We start from the raw sequence: 16,631 nt of genomic DNA, 5'->3' as shown, positions 1-16,631 counted from the left end.
CAAAACTATGGCAAATGTCAGCTTGACGTACTAGTAATTCCAGTAACGGTAGAGGTGCAAATGGGACTAAACCTCTGTCTTTGAGCTGGACCAAGGTTGAGCCTCATATTGCTAAGGCTTCATTCCAGTTAATCAGTGGATGTACCATTATTTATTTGCCGCAATGTCTGTGTGGTTCTTTTTTTACTTCAAGGGCTTTTATAATTTAGCATATGAGAACTTAGTCAAAAGTAGTACATAACTGTGGCTACGTGTACGTATTGAATAAAAGCATAGCTTCTCCGTTTTATGCTGTCTAAAACAGGAGGCAGATATATAGACGTTCAGACATGGAATTAACAGAATTGACTGACACGCTCTAAGGAATTGCATTCACTTTTTAATGTTTAATCATATTTTGACTGTGCAAATTAACATGCCTGCACTTTAGCATATATTAGGTGTAGTTTGTAATAAGTTACTTTCAGAGAAGGAACTATATTTGGTGAAAATAATACTTTAGGTAAGATTCTGTTACTATGTTTCATACATACAAATCTCCACTACTGTATTAGCCCAAAATACTGCCCCACAAATGAGGAACATTTTTACAACTACAGATTTCAAGCCATGTTGAAGCCACACCTCTTCCATTCACACTCTAATCCCTAAATGTGCCAGCACATACTGCAGTTGCACCTAAAGTGATGGGAGTAACAGTAGGAGGAAGAAGATGTGAGATAACCATTCTCTTTTGCTTTTCACAGAAGAAAGGAAGAGTTTAAACTCCCTGCCTTAATGAAACATGGAGTTTGGAGCGACAGGTGCCCACTTCCACTGCACGCCCCTTCCCTCCTCCTTCCTCTTCTGGGGCGAGTGAAGCAAGGACCAGGTAGTCACAAGGTAAAATGACAGCGCTGTTCCAGGTGTTAACAGGTCCTCATGCTAGCATGTGGAGCTGCAACTTTTGTCAAAGGGGAGGTAAAAGTTATTTCCTACAGGCCATCATGCAGAAGAAAGTAAACAGGATGCCGCAGGGATCTCCCCAAAGGAAGGGCTGAATTACTAAATGGTACTTTTTAACAATAGGGAGAAATGAAACAATTCTAAACATAATTTGGGAGATAATAGTGCATTCCAAAATGTTCAAAATGTTAAAAATAATCCTTGATAGCTTCTGCCTAGTACCTTTGAAGCTGCTTATTATTCCAGGCCTAGCCATCAGAAGATAGTGCTATCTTCAGACACAAAATGAGAAAAGCTGATAACTAAATCAGCCATGTGAGATATTGAAATTAATTTCCAAGGCTAGACTTCGGTTCATAACACCTGCAAGCCCTACAGTATTAGAAAGCCTTGCTAGACAGTTGTGCCTAAGACCAATTCTCTTCTCAGAAAGAAAACCAGCGAGCACATGTTCATGAGATGAACTTTACACAAGCATCAGTAAAAGCAAACATCCACTTTAGCTTCATGTTAAAGGGCATTCTTCTTCAAAAGCTCAGTCAGATGCCTGATCACAGCTAGCAATTATTCAAGCAGATAAGTCAAGATTTTGTCATTAGTAGAGACAGTAATAGAACTGCACTGATTAATGTAATTAAGTGTAATCCAGCATGCAGTCTTGCAGTCTGAGTGAGTTGGCATTAGGTATTATTCACAGTTTTATTTTGTAAGAAGCCGCACACAAACATATTCCCTAAAAAAGATTAGAAGGTATTTTGCTGCTGAAGGTACTGACTCCCAGTGGGATAAAAAACATAGTTGTTTTCATTATAGAGACAAACACAAATGCTGAACGTATTGGATAGAAGTAATACTATTTTCATTGGTGCCCCTAACATATTCTAGCATAAGTGTCTCAGAAAGTCACAGATTTTAAGAACAGAGCAGAAAGAGCACTCAAATAATTTGTTTTATCTTCATATTTAACATGGTGATGTGAGCAAAGCCTGCTTTTTAAAAGATAACAAGACTTGAGAATAAAAGAAGATAAGCCATATGCCTTAAAAAAAACACGGCAAATAATTTTTCCTCTTTCCTATGCTAAGCGGGCAGAATATTTATATTTTATTTTGATATAATCTAGGCACTAGTACAGACAAGTTCATTTCCGACCTCATTTAGGTGGCATTAGATGTGTGCCACCGTGAAACCAACTGGAAACTGGCTGGCCTGGGACATGAACACCACGGGATGCAGTGTTTCCCTGTGCAGTTACCATTTGGATCCTTACAAATGTTGTTTAGGTTTAATGTAAGATGACAAATGTATGTGAAGTCCATGATGGCTTCCCTTTTACCGTCCGAGACACAGAAAATAATGATTGATTCAGATAATTTCCTGTGCCTTAATTTTCTTTTCTCCTGAACATGCAGCTCCTCAGAATCCCATTTCCATGATCTCAGATTCGTTGTGCAAATAGCCAGCAGCAGATTTGTACAAGGAGATATAAGGTTTTACAGGATACAATTGTATCTGCAACTACAATGAAAGAAGCCCTGAGGAATGGAAGGACATTCAACAGGACACTCCTCTGTCAGTGCAGTGAGGTGTTTTCAGTTTAAAGCTTTTTTTCTTTGCAAAGGTATGTCTCCTCTGGGAGACCTGCCTGGGGCTGTGACACGGGGTGACACACTTCCCATGGCATGTAAAAATGTTTAATGGCTTAGACTCTGCTCCTAGCTGCACTTCAGCTACTCATAAGAGTGACTTCTAGAAAATTAAAATGAAAACTACTTTGCAATCATCCAGTGTGAAAACCAAACTACATCATGATAAGATTATTTTTTTAAATTTCCTCTGAACTATCTTCTTTTTTTCAGTTAAATGCTAGAAGATAGAAGAGGAGCCTAAGCCAACATTTTAATGAATATAACTCAGAAAGCTAACACTAATTTCCTAAGGAGTGACAAAGGGCTCAGAGGGTTTTTTTTTTTAGTGACACTTCTCTGACTTAATCCTTTATTAGAAAAAAATGAATGAGACACAATTGTGACAAAGGTCATGTAAATCAGCACTTTAGGACAGGAACCAGCTATTCTAGTTACTTCAGAGGAGAAAATAAGTTACTGTCTTTTTAAATATACAGAAGAAATAGGAAAGTGAAAGTTTAGGAGGAAAGCTCAATAATGCCAGCGTATCAAACATCAGGTCAATGGTACTCATTGGAAAGGCAAATTATGGAATCACAATAAGTAGAATTATCCTTTTATTTGAAGCTAGACTTCATAACTCTCTATCAGAGACAAGATATCGCTGATTAAACTTGCAGTTATAGAGAACTGTCTGAGCAGGCCTTTAAAATTCTTTTCAAGTCATGTTATTTAAGTCTTCTCCTGTCCAGCTCTCCTTTCACCCCAAGAGAGAAACAGTACTGTTTCAGCCTGGGAAAAGTCTATGTTTGAGATTTCCTGACAATACAAATCATTCTGGAAGCTAGGAAAGTTCATTAAATTTATTTAAGCAAATCATTCTTCCTTGTGATTTAACCTTATGCCTGAATTCCCGCAAAATGATACAAATCAATTATCTGCGACGGAGCTACAATGAATAGGTAAAATAGATAAAACAGATTTTTAAAAATGAATTTATTTTCCTTTCATTACAATGATCATCTGTTTCACTCGCTATCTTTTTCTGGCTATTCTTGCCCTTTCTTTCTTCTTTTTCTGTTCACTCCTGGCTACAATAATTGTAGTGAGTAATAGCAACATTATCTTTCAAAAACAACATGGTGTCTATGTGATGAATAAGATGGTTAAAAAAGTGATTGCAGCAACCATTTTTGAGCATTTGCAGAATAAAATAACGTACCTTCTAGAGGACTGTGCTGTGTTACCAATGCACATAAATGATTAGACACGCAGAAATGTTGTTGAACTAATATGTGGGAGATAAAACAGAAAAAGGGATTAGACTAATATTTACGGTGCCAGTGATTAGGATTGGCCTTCTTCCCAGCCAAAGAAATCAAACGCCTTTAATATTATTAAGAACCAATATTGTGCTGAAAAGGTAATACGTTTTGTTAACTGATCAAAGCAGATCTACATATTCAGACCTAAATGAAAGATATTTCATTTATAATCATCCCCTCTTTTCCCTAATTGCATATCCATTAATTCAGCTCGCTCTTATCACATTACTGAAAATGAGCCTGACCATCTTTCTATCATCATTTGCAAGCAATTCGGTGAGGAAAGAATGCCTAAATTCTCTTCTTTGAGTTACTGGTTCCTTGGGCCTTGCTCCCATCAGGAGGAAAAGGTATTTTCACAGTGTGGCAGCTGAAACAGAGCAACCAATCCTAGTGAAGGAAAAGTGACCTTCTAGCTGTCGCATGACTTAGCAGAATGTAGTAAAGAATGATAGGAAACCAAGCATATACCCTGAGCTGATATCCTGGTAAGAACTACTCACGTGACACCTATGTTATCCCACGCTTTTCAGCCGCCATCATTAACAACTGGAGGTTTTGCCTTAGGTCATAATCAAGTGTCCACCATAGTAAATAAATCAAATAGCTAGAGTGAAATAGAGCAAGAAAATGTATTTTCTCTGTTACTAGAAGATGAAGTCCATGTCCCAAGAAGGCAGCAAGGGTTCCTTGCAAAATCATTAATACACCTCTGGGATAAGTAAGTAAGGATCCTTAGTTCTGTCAACCAGCTACTTACCTTCTCTTCAGAATGGTTCTACCTGCGTATTATCTCTATGAGACTGTCATGGTCAATGACACCACCCTCCAGCTTTGGACTGAATGGTTTCAACACAGCAGATACACAGAAAACAATATCCTATCGACACTTGGTAGCTAGAAATTTTCATTATCACAGTAGTTACGCCATCGTTTGTATAACCTGTTATTTAATTAGTGAACTGAATTTTGCTGAACCTTGAAAATAATTCTGTCTTTGTCATACTTTTAGCTTAAGCAACAGAAAACAACCGTTGTTGGGTTGTTGTTAGTATATGCTACATACTTTAGTAATAATTATTTCCTGACACTTATGTTTAGCATAATTTTTTTCCTCTAGCACAGAAAAGTGTTTATTCAGGGAAAGATGACTAGAAGCTATAAGGTATCATTTATGGCTTCCTGCTGCTAGGAGCTGATCTCAGCTGGCCTTGAGGTTGTATCAGGTAAGAATTGGGAGGACACAACTACACTGCCTTTCTGTGCTGGACCCTTCCTTCACTGCAAATGGCAGTGACAGGGATACGACCTAGAGAAGCTTTAAACTAATTTTTCATTTGAAGCAGCTTTCTTCTAATTTGTACTGCCTCAAAAAATTAACTGAAATAGAAAAGAGACCCTGCAACACACTGTCTGAAGGTTATTAGCTAGCAATTAGCTAGCTGCCTGGCAAGTGTTTTTTAGGCAGACACACGTACAAGGCCAACCAATTTGTTCTATCTAAATAACCGGTGACTTTGCAACTTGCAGTGATAGTGAGCAGCTTCCAGTGAGCCAGGATCTGGAGCTTTCAGCAAAGGCACACAAGGCTTACATCCAATTCATTATTTGAACCTGCCTCTCCAAGGGGAATTCTCAGATAGATACAGTTTGTTTGTGTCATGTAAGCTGTTGCAGAAAATACATGGATATTCCCTGGAGTATGGATCCTGGAGGATTTGAACCTGGTGGTTTTCGCTGGTCGTGTACTTGGAGAAGCCAATATCCCTGATGCTAGAAACAACATTCTTAATTACCTTAGGGTAATTAAGGAATAGTGATTTGGGCTCAGTCTGCAAGTTTCCTCCCTTCCTACACTTTCCTTAAAGGACAAGATCTTTTCTCCAGCAACTTCCATGGTTTCCCTCTGGTCCCTTGAATTTCTTTCTCTTTGACATTTATGTGTCTGCATTCTACCATAAAATGGTCCCCTCACTCCTTCCAGGAGTTACTTTCTAACAGCAGTCTGCTTGCCTGACCCATCTGGCCATGCAGAAATTTTATTTCCTGACGTTATCCAGTGGCTTTCAGGAGAGGAAGCCTCCAGAGAGTGCCACAGGAGCCAGGCAGCATCGCCTAGAAATAAGCAACCTTCCTCCTTGCTTCTCAGCTAGACTTTTTTCCACAGAAAACAATATACAGCAAATTGAAAACAAATAAAGCTGTTACAGCAGCTGCCAGAAGAAGTCCCACAGGTGCTGCAGAGTTTTATCACTGAGCCATCATCTCTTAGCGCAGCTGTCTTCCTTGAAGCTATGAGAGCTTCTGTACGGCCAAGAGGTACGTGTGACAGCAGCCTACTGACAAACATACTGAGTAGCTTCACCTTCCCCTCACCCAGCTCCCTGCTTCCCAGGTTCCTGCTGCCTCTTCCCCCCGCAGTGCCTTATATCCAAGCCCAAGTCACTGCTTGGTCTCATCCACCCATCCCAGCCTTTCCTGTGTGTCTTCTCACATACCCATTACCATAGGACAGCCTCTTGACATCCCCTACTCTCCACAGCTAGTCTGTTTTCTAACACGTACTCTGCTCTAGGTAATGCTGGCAAACAAATTAATCATTTTCTCCCTCCTCTTCCCATTTGCTCTCATTTACTCAAAAGCCAAGGCAGTCATGAGCAGATTGTCACCTTTGTTCCAATGGATAAGTCTTGTTTCAAATTTAGGATCCACCATTCACTACAGCATATGGAAACTACTAGTGGTCCACATTCTGCTAGGATTACTGGCTTCCCTGGCAGATAAATGGGACTCAGATGGAAGACAGGATATCAGCATATCCTGTGCGTGTTAATCAGAAGTCTATCTGGAGAATTACCAAACTTAAACTCATTGTGAATCCCCAGAGAAAGCAGTAGGTTGGTAGGGCATACTAATAAATAAGATTTAGAGGTTGAAACTCACCTCATAGGTTTCAACTCCTTGTCTGCTTACCTCATTAGTACTCATTCTGATGCTTTCCTGATTTTTAAAACTTGGCACTCAAGGAATATTTCCTCTCAAGACCATCCTTTTGTGTGTGGCTTGCAGAATTTCAGCCACTTCATGAGTGGTGGACTGAGCCGTTGCTACTTACAGTCAGTCGCATTGCTGTAGGCACACCAAAAGAACATCCCTTTGCCCAAGGAAGAGAATTTTTCTCTTTTTGCAAGGTTGATTTTTCAGCTCCATTTTTTCCTCACAAGAAGCTTAAGTCTTCTTGGTGCTTATATTGATGAAACATCATCAGCATAACAAAATAGTTGGCTTTAAGCACACAGCTAGAGGATTAATTATTTGAGGGAGAAATATATAGTTGGATACCTATTTGGTCAATTCCAAACACACAACTCCTTTGGAAATCCTGCATCAAAACAGATTATATTTTATGCAGAGCCGGAATACCTGCCAAGAACTAGTACAAGGTAACAACCCTGCTTAAAAGTACTATGTTGAAAACTTCTGAACAAATGAGGTTTGAGGTTGCCTATTATGAAACAGTATTCTGGGCAAGTGAGCTGGCAAAAGTTTGAAGGGCCAGTCATTAGGCAATTAAGTAACCTCAAATTCCATTCAGCTGTGTCAACAAAGAGCCTAATCCATTGTGGCTTTCTACCAAAACGTGAAATTCACACCCTTGGAGAGAAAAGCCTTGATTAGAAAAGCTACCACAGTACGCACTAATCAACACTCTTCTTGGCAGTCATTAGAGATATGCCGACAGCTGAAAGAACATGAAGTCTGGGAATCAGGCAGCTGCTGACAGTTTTTGGAAAAAGGAGGTCCACCTGAGATGAATTATTTATTATATGGTCTAGGTACTGAATATTGCCGTTAGGGGAGAAGCATAGTGTTTGACTAAGACTAGTGATTAGGCTTCAGATTTTTTTCCCCTTTTTTTTCACATAATAATGAACTTTGTGCATAGTCTTATCTTTTTTAACAGCTGGATGAAACAGTTTTAGAGAGAGGGAATGAGGAATCAAGAAACACACTTTTTGTCAGTTTTATCAAAAATACTTTCAAATGGGAGCTAAGATGCATAGTTGAGACCAGCATTGCTCGTTCTAAGTGAGATTGTATTTATCATGCTGAGACAGGGGGAAAAAGAAAAAAGTAAAATATTTCACACCAGAAAAGAAAAGTAAACTAATGTCTATATAATTTAATGATATATCTACTTGTCTGCTGAGTACAGGAGACATTAAGTCTGAGTTTATAAAATAAAGCATGAAATGGGTAAAATTCAGGCTCTCAAACCCCACAGTCAGTCACGAATGGTAAACCATGGAGGGTCATAGAGTATACAAAAAGTGAACATTTTATATCTCAACATTTACAGAGAAGAATAAGAACTACGAAGTAGATATTTTGAGTAGAATGTAAAGAAAACATTTGTCTAACATTGAACCCAGACTTCAGAAACAGATAATGTGATATTATTTTTATTAGCATTGGTTTCATTATGCTAATGCCTAAAACACCAATGAAGAGTCGGCACCTTCAAAGGTACTGCATAGACAGATATTTACAGGATAAATAGATAAGCCAGTGAAATAAGAGGAAATGAAATGGAGGACCATTCATCTTAAAACACATCGTGGCCAGGAAAAGACTGCACCACTTTGATTGTCATGTCTGTGTTCATCATGCTGGACCAGTGGAACATCTCAGCAGTGACATACACTGTAACACACCTAAACCTGCCTGAGGCTGGATACATGACTAAGAGAGTGCAGTTATACAAACACATAGAGCCAAAGCATAAATATTTAAAATTAACATCTCTTACTAGATTTACTGCTGATCATAATTTTAGCAGGACAATCCATTTCATGTTAAATCTTATCGGTACTTGTGTGTGTGTGTGGTGTGTGTATGTGTGTGGTGTGTGTGTTTGTGTGTGTTAAGGGCATGTTTGGACTCTTGTCATGGGCCATGATTCTGTTTTCCTGCACTGTACCCAGAGATAGGAAAGGAAGCCTGTCAATGTCAGGTGTCTATGTATAAGGGAGTTAAGGGAGATGTAGCATACCCATCAGCAGTTTCCATTCTATGCATAAGACAAGATATAGATGTTTGTAGGGAGTGTAAAGGCTACTCAGCCTGCCCACACAGCCCTGGGAGGGCCCAGAGAACCACTGTGTTGCTGTCTTCAAACCTTGAGTGCCCTGAGCACAAGCTGCCCCTCATGCCAGAGTGCCCAGATGGTGGCCACAATGGGATATGTACTGTGTTTCCCAGTTTTTCCAAGACTGTTTTTTTTGGAGCAAAGTCAGGCTGGCTCGGTCAGCACAAAAGGTGTGTTCATGCAACAGAAGCGTGACACTTCACAGTCTTTTGTGGGGCCTCAGAACCAGGCAGTTTTTGAATTTAAACACCAGAAAGAAGATATGGAGATAGCTTTTGCTCTCTCCAATAGTTTGGGAATTATTCCAGATGTGATCTGCCCTTAAAATTTCCTTTATCTGCTTGGGATAAGGTAGCAGCGTCCTATTTCAGTAAGGCTTTTAAAGCAAATATAAGATCTCTTCTGTCAATACAGAATTCTGGGGTTTACTTTTAAAAGTAAATAATAGTATTTCATGGTCCTTTTACCTACCTTCTCAGCTACTTTCCTCTCTCTCTGCTGTACTTCTAATGAAGTGTTCATCCACATCACAGTAAGAGTCCTACCACAAAGGCCTGCCATTCTTTTTAAGATAACCACAAAAAAGAGAAGTTTCTTTTTTACTAAGACTCCATATATGTGGCAATTGTTTTAGAGACCAGCCTCATTGATGTTGTATTTTTTCTTCCTGAAAGAATATGTCTGTATTACTAGACACTTTCCAATTTTCAGGTCTCAATGAATGCCCTACCTATATCCCAGCTTCATATCAGCACAAGACCCTGGCACATGCTACATTCCCCAGCACATCACAGACAGTAGTCTGTAGACAGCTTAAGTAATTTGCCTTCCTAAGCACCATAAACTTTCTGTAGGTAAAGTTAGCACTGCGTAGTCTGTGAAGTCTCATATATTACCTCTTAAGACTTAAAGGCTGGTCTCAGATGTCTCTTTTCCCCACTCCATAAAACTATAATCTTATGAGGACCATTGATTTCTCAAGTTAATGTTCCATCTTCAACTCCCACCATGGCGAAAGTGGTTTTATTTTGTTATTTGCACCATGGAGTTTTTCCAGAAGGAACAACACTAACACTGCCACAGGAATGGGGAAGGAAAAGAAAAGCAAAATGTTATTTATCACCATAACCTGGGGGCGTAAAAACAGACTGAGAATATCACATTACTCCTTTTTTCTTTTAAGGCATTTCTATCATGATATTATTATATGAAAGATTAATTTCTGGCTTTGGGGTTTTTTTTCTTTCTCTTGTGGAGCTGAAAAACTCACTGAATTTAAATAGGAAAAGAAAAAAATATCTCTCTTAACTGCTATAGCACAAACTGCAGCATGTGAAATTATCCAGATGTTTCTCATGGTGCAAACTATCAGAATACCTGATAGAACAGAAAATCCTTGTGTGTCCATGATGCTGCACACACAATTAGAAGTGACAGCTTAAAGGGAGCAAGAGAAGCTCCACCTCTGTCCGAAATCTCTGATGAGGGATGTATTGCCAGATTCCTACTCTTTGTTCATGCCACACTGTACCTGTGCATCTTCCTATAGAAAGGGCTCTGCTACCAGGAAGATGTATGAATACCTATATGGCATTGACCTGTTCTAGTCCCCCATACCCTGAGAAAATACATGACGTCCTTGAAGTACATGTCTGCTTCCCCCTGGACGGTAAGTCCCAGGATGAAACCAACTCAGGTTTCCAGAGTAATGTCTCCTGCTTTGGGAAACCTTAGGAGCTTCTTCCTTGGTACCTTCCTATTCTCTTCCCTGTTATTTCCCCATCCTGTCAGAGGAACTCCTCCTTCTGGGTGAACATATTACTGTAGTGTCCAGGTAAGAGCATGTGTAATGCCCAATTTGTTGTGCATGATGAGTAGCTATTGAGTTGGGGACTGATCAGAATTGATCAAGCTGTCTTTTCGAGCCAGGGAAGGGGGCTATTGTTTAGGGCAGTCAGTGAAGCAGGCACTATAGTCATGGTACAGCGTTCTCTGAGATACTCGATCACTTCTGCTTTCAGCATTGGTCTTACAGAGGTTATGCCTTTCTCTCCTGGCAGAACACCATTATTTGCAGATTATGGGGTTCTGTTGTTGAGTCTTGAAAAACAGGAAGGATTTCCACGTTTATTTTGCAACAGTTATGATGATTATGATGAGAAAGAATGACCATGTGCAGAACCCAGAGTGTGCTCATTTGTGACTGCCCAACAAACACCTTCTTTTTAGATGCATGACTGTATAAGCATCGGGGCATTCAGGCTGTACATTACTCTATATGAGGACATAGACATCTAAAGTGCAACACACTCCGTAGAAGGTTAAGTACACATCTGTACTAGGAGGAGTGGACTGCAATTAAAATGAGCACCAATTCTGGAAGATGTGTCTAGCTTATATTTACTTACAGCCAGATGAAGCACACTGTTAATATTTACATTAAATTTATTTACATTAAATTGGTATTTAATATCTTCATTGATTTATCTAAAGACTGATACCAGTCTGGTTTCATGGGGTTTTGTCACGTCCATCTTCCTGATGAGTCCTGTGCTGTCAGCTGCCCCCAACTCTGACAAATGCCATGAGGCAACACACTCTCTGAAGGGTACAGAAGTCCTCAGCAGACCTACATGAGTCTCTACTCAACAGTATCAAGTATGTAAATTATTCTGGTTCTCTGCTATGTATTTATGGCTTGTGAGGGTTTTGTATCTTTCTAAACCTATTTGCCTCTTAGCAAAGAAAGCGCAAAACAGATGCACTGCAAAATCAGCATCCTCCCATTGTTTACAACACCCATAGTGTTTTCTACTCACTTGTCACACTTCATTTGTGATATTTCTGAAAACACAGGAGAATTAAAGTCACAGACTTGACATTTTATCTTGTTCTTTATGAGCATTGTGCACAGTCACTGATCCAACACGATTTATGAAAGACGATTTACAAAAAAAAGAAAGATTTTAATCTATTTGACATGACTCAAGAGTGTACTCAAGGGCTATATCTTCTGTGTCCATTTTTGCTTCAGTAAGAAGAGAAATGGCTTTTGCATTAAAATTTTCACTTGGTTCTGCCATTGTGCAAGCTCTGGGAACATGCTGAAGGGTTCTGATGTGCCATGGCTTCACTTGTGCAGTGTCGGATATAAGACTTTGTCAGAAGATATCTTTATTTTCACTTGATAGACTGATGGAATAGTCATTTTTACTTTCTGCCTTTCAGTCAAATTACTGTGCTGTGCTTGTTCATATCAATATCTTTCACATGAAATAAAAGTCGTATGTAATTTAGTTAAATATAAAGGGGAATTTGTGGTAAAAGTTCTCTGTAGAGGGGACAGATCCTTTAAAACTTGACCTTTTGCACATACCACTGCTGCATGGGGACTGTCAAACAGTTTCCCAGATTTAAAAGTAATGCCAGAGAGTTTGAATTGGGCAATTTGGGTTCTTCTGCTCCTCAAAACCAGAAAATCTCTGTCATTAAGTACAAATTCTGATTTTTCTTTGCTTTTTGCTCAGATTCAAACAGGACTGTCATTATTCTTAACTGATTTTAAGTTACTTTTTTCACATAAAATGTGACTCATTAAAGAAAAAAGTGTTGAGATTTTTCATATGAATTCTTTTCTTGGGAAGAATTTTCATTTTGCAGACAATCCTAGTGAAAACCATCACTCGGGACACCTGAGTTTGGTTTTCAGTTCTTCTTTGTTGGGTTTTGTTTCTGTGGGAGTTATAGAGGCTAAATGAGATGAATAAATGGATTTTTACCAGGCTTATTACAATGTTCTCAGCTTGAAAAATAAAGCTTTTAAGATTTAATTTTTAGCAGCCTTTCTCCAAAAGTAAAATTTAATTAGAACCCAGTTATACTGAAAGTGAAGTAGTGCTGAGGTAGTGCAATGAATAGTCTGTCCCATATGTCCCATATGCTTATTTATAATCCATAAGCACTTTGAAGAGCTACCTTATTGTCCTCTCTATATTAATGTATTCCCTATCAATATAGGAATTGTATGGCTGGTTTGCATATATTTGAGAAGATTTTTAAATAAAGTAATATAAGAATATTTATTTTACTGTATATTTACTATGGCTTTACGCTGCCAAGAATAAACATGCATGAATTCATGTGAAATTTCAGAACCTTAAAGTTCCTGTTGGAAAGGGAAAGAGTAAAGTAAGTGAATCTCTTGGAAACATCAGTATAACCTTAATTCTTTAGTACAGAAAACCCTTGCTAGAAAATACAGAGTAAGGTTTCCTACTTATACCCACTTACACCAATATGAGCCCAAAATAATGTTTCTGAACTCGTGATTTGTAGTTATTCCAGACTTAAAATGAGGTCTAACAAACTTCTCTAAGTTATATGGCTAACCATAACATAAAAGTTAAACAAACAAACAAACAAGCAAACAAACAAACAAAACACACAGAGATATTTTGCCAGACCATTTTCTTACCCTCCACCATTTTTCTCTCAGTGAATTCCTGACACTTTTAAAGGGCTTGTATCTGAGATTACTAATTACATGACCAGAACTTAGAGCAGAAAGCATCTTCACACTCTCTCTAGCTAAGGGACAACATAAGGTACAAGAAAATCAGCAGGGTAAAAAACAGTAAAGGAACCAGCTAGTCTGAGGAAATGGCGATTTTTGACTCATGCTCTAACTAATTTTTGGTCAAATTTCAAGTCAGAAATAGCTGCAATTTCTTATCTTTTAATGTCTAATGGGATATGTTAATGATTAAATGATAATTGGTTACTTACACAACTAGCACTTCCTACAAGATAATTTTGATGTGGACTTAAACTAGCTTGTTAAGATCAAGATATTTTCCCCAGAGGTCGTCTTGCATTTTCAAAATGGTTTCTGTAAGGTAGCAACCTACTTTTTAAAAATACAATTTTCTGTTTGAGCAGTATGATGATCAGGTTTTGCAGGCTAGCCAAACGGCAGGAAGACACCAAGTTAGTGTACTAAATAAGTGTTCTGTTAAGACCTAAAAAAACTTTTTCTTTTTTGTAACCGAAAGCTCCTCTTACTTCCTCTTATTTTCTTATGTACAAGAGGCTTAAAAATACTTTTATTGTATCTATTTTCTCCTGTTACACAGTCTGATTGCAGATCTGACAACACCGTGGGAATTGCCAGCAGTTCTGCTTGTTGGCAGCTAAATGTTGCTGAATGCTGATACCGAAATGATACCTAAATTCAGTGTTAAATGTCACTGAATGCTGTCACTGTATGCTGATACATCACCACATAACTTCTCAGATTACACTTGCATCCACAACCCAAGCACTGCCACAGAAAGCTGATGGGTGTTGCTAAGAGAAGGCAGGACTCTACGACCTCCCATGCTATCGTTGATTTGCAGCTTTCAATGCTTGATTACATGCTGTTGAAAGGTGGAGAAATCTATAGCAATGTGCTCTTTTTTTAAACCCAATTCAGGCTGCTACTGTCATTATAAAGTCATCATAAGACATCTTTACATCTTTGAAAAGGAGTTGAGAAGTGGATTAACTTCCGAGCACGTACTTGCCCATTTGGGACACTCGCAGCATGTGATCATCAGCTCACTGGACCTCCCGTACATACTGTGTAAAGGACCATTTCCTCTCCTCCGCACGTAGTCTCTGTTCTCTATTGCATTTGTGGGCAAAAGAGCCAAACCGTGAATTTGCATCTGCTCAGGTTTTAATAATATTATTCAGAAATGCATCTTTATTAGTTGCTTTTCTGGTCAGGCGCTGCTAAATCCTGTTCAGGTATAAGCTGATTTGAAGCTTTGATGTTTAATTGAAATGTGTTCTTGAGCCTGCTGTTAGTATTGGCCAGTATGCTGGAAAATGCAGCCTGATTTCTTGTGATACAAGCTGTCAGGGTGACCCAACCACTTTGTTTCAATAAAGGCTAAACCCACAAAAACACTCTTGCTCTGTAAACATCACATAGAAGATTCAAGAAAATCATAGTAAAAGGTCTTCATTTAAGTAGCAAAGCAAAGCTCTCCAAAGTTAGGAAATGCTGGATATACAGTGACCCTTGCTATCTGTAGCTCCCGCCCTGCGCAATGAATAAAGAGAAGTCCTGTGGGATTGGAAGAGTTCGTGGTCCTACAAGTAACAACAACCTCAATGATGTCTCACCCAAAAAAACAAGTGAGAGGCACTCACTTTTTTAGCTCACATTTTAGCTTTCCCTTCTTTGTCAGTGCTCAGGTCCAGCAACTGAGCCAGGCTATTAGAGCAACCACTGATATAATGTTAAATTGAGGCACAGGAGACTATAAAGATGCCCGGCGGTTCAAAGGTGGTTTAGGACAGTGTCATTCCTTCACTGAGTGGAGCACTGCTGCAGTCCCTGGGCTTTCTTTGTTGAATCTATAGGAACATGGTCATGATGAAACATGGCGCACGCATCTGTCTGCCTGGAGAGGCAATGAACGCAAACAGTGTCTAGACATGGGAGAAGCATTTAACTGAGACAGTGCACAGTAATATTTGCCATTGCTGGCATTCTCTCCTACGGATACTTCCCCTGCCGCTGACGGCTCCATTCCCTGCAGCTACAGGATCAGATCGGAGAAGCTGCTGTAGGCTCACGAGCCCACCCAAATATGTGCTGTGCTTTTCTGAAATGGCTGCACTGTTACAGAAATTAGATAACTCTGCTCCCGGACCAGCAAAGCCTATGGGGGCTTGGGCAGCATTTAGTTTCAGATATTGCGATGCTTGAAGGTAAGGGTACTTTGCCATTTTAGAACTGGCAATGCTTTTAGATCATATTGATTTTATTTCATTGTCTTGAGATCATCTACCCTTAGCTCTAAGTATAACTCCAGACTCCCACAGCTCTTGAAATACAGAAATAGTCCTAGGCTATGCATAACATAAGGTTGGAATGCACCCTCCAGCTCAGCCCGGGCAAAAGGCTGTGCACAGCCGTGCAGAGCTCTGCAAAAAGGCTGTACATGCTGCTGGGAATAGGGGTGCTCTGACAACAACGGTCATGGCACTCAGGCAAGGGCTAGTTGTCCAGGCCAGGTGCTGCAGAGTTTCAGCAATAGGAGACAAATCTTGGGATGTGCTTACAGGTTTCATGTAAGTCTGGGGTTTGCAGCGAGAGGAATGACAGTTGCAATGCATGGACAGAAGGCACAAGGGGCTCTCAGGCACTTACCTTTTATGCCTAAAATATATATGATGTTTTTATTAGTAGTTCAGATGGACCAGAGTCAGCTATATAAAGCACAGCTAGCTTTCCAAAGATGTTCACCTGTGGTGGAGCTGATTGGACAAGCATCTATAGGGTACATCTGAAACACCTCTTTCTCATCCTTTTCCTGTCTCTCCCTTTCCAATCCCCAGATACTGTGAGAAGGTGGCTGCTACTTGCCACGGGCATGAAATGAGAAGATGCTGAGAGGACAGAAATGAGAAGGGCCTTATGTGACAGGCAGGTAAGTACTACCTGGTACAAATGCTGGAAGGGCTGTCTGCTATAGAGCAAGGTGTTGCAAAATTGTTAATGTCAACAAGGATATATTGGCTCAGATGCCA

The sequence above is a fragment of the Rissa tridactyla genome, chromosome 3, assembly GCF_028500815.1.
Source record: "Rissa tridactyla isolate bRisTri1 chromosome 3, bRisTri1.patW.cur.20221130, whole genome shotgun sequence".
Classification (NCBI taxonomy): Eukaryota; Metazoa; Chordata; class Aves; order Charadriiformes; family Laridae; genus Rissa; species Rissa tridactyla.
The sequence above is the reverse complement of the archived record's forward strand: the minus strand, read 5'-3'. Positions refer to the sequence as shown.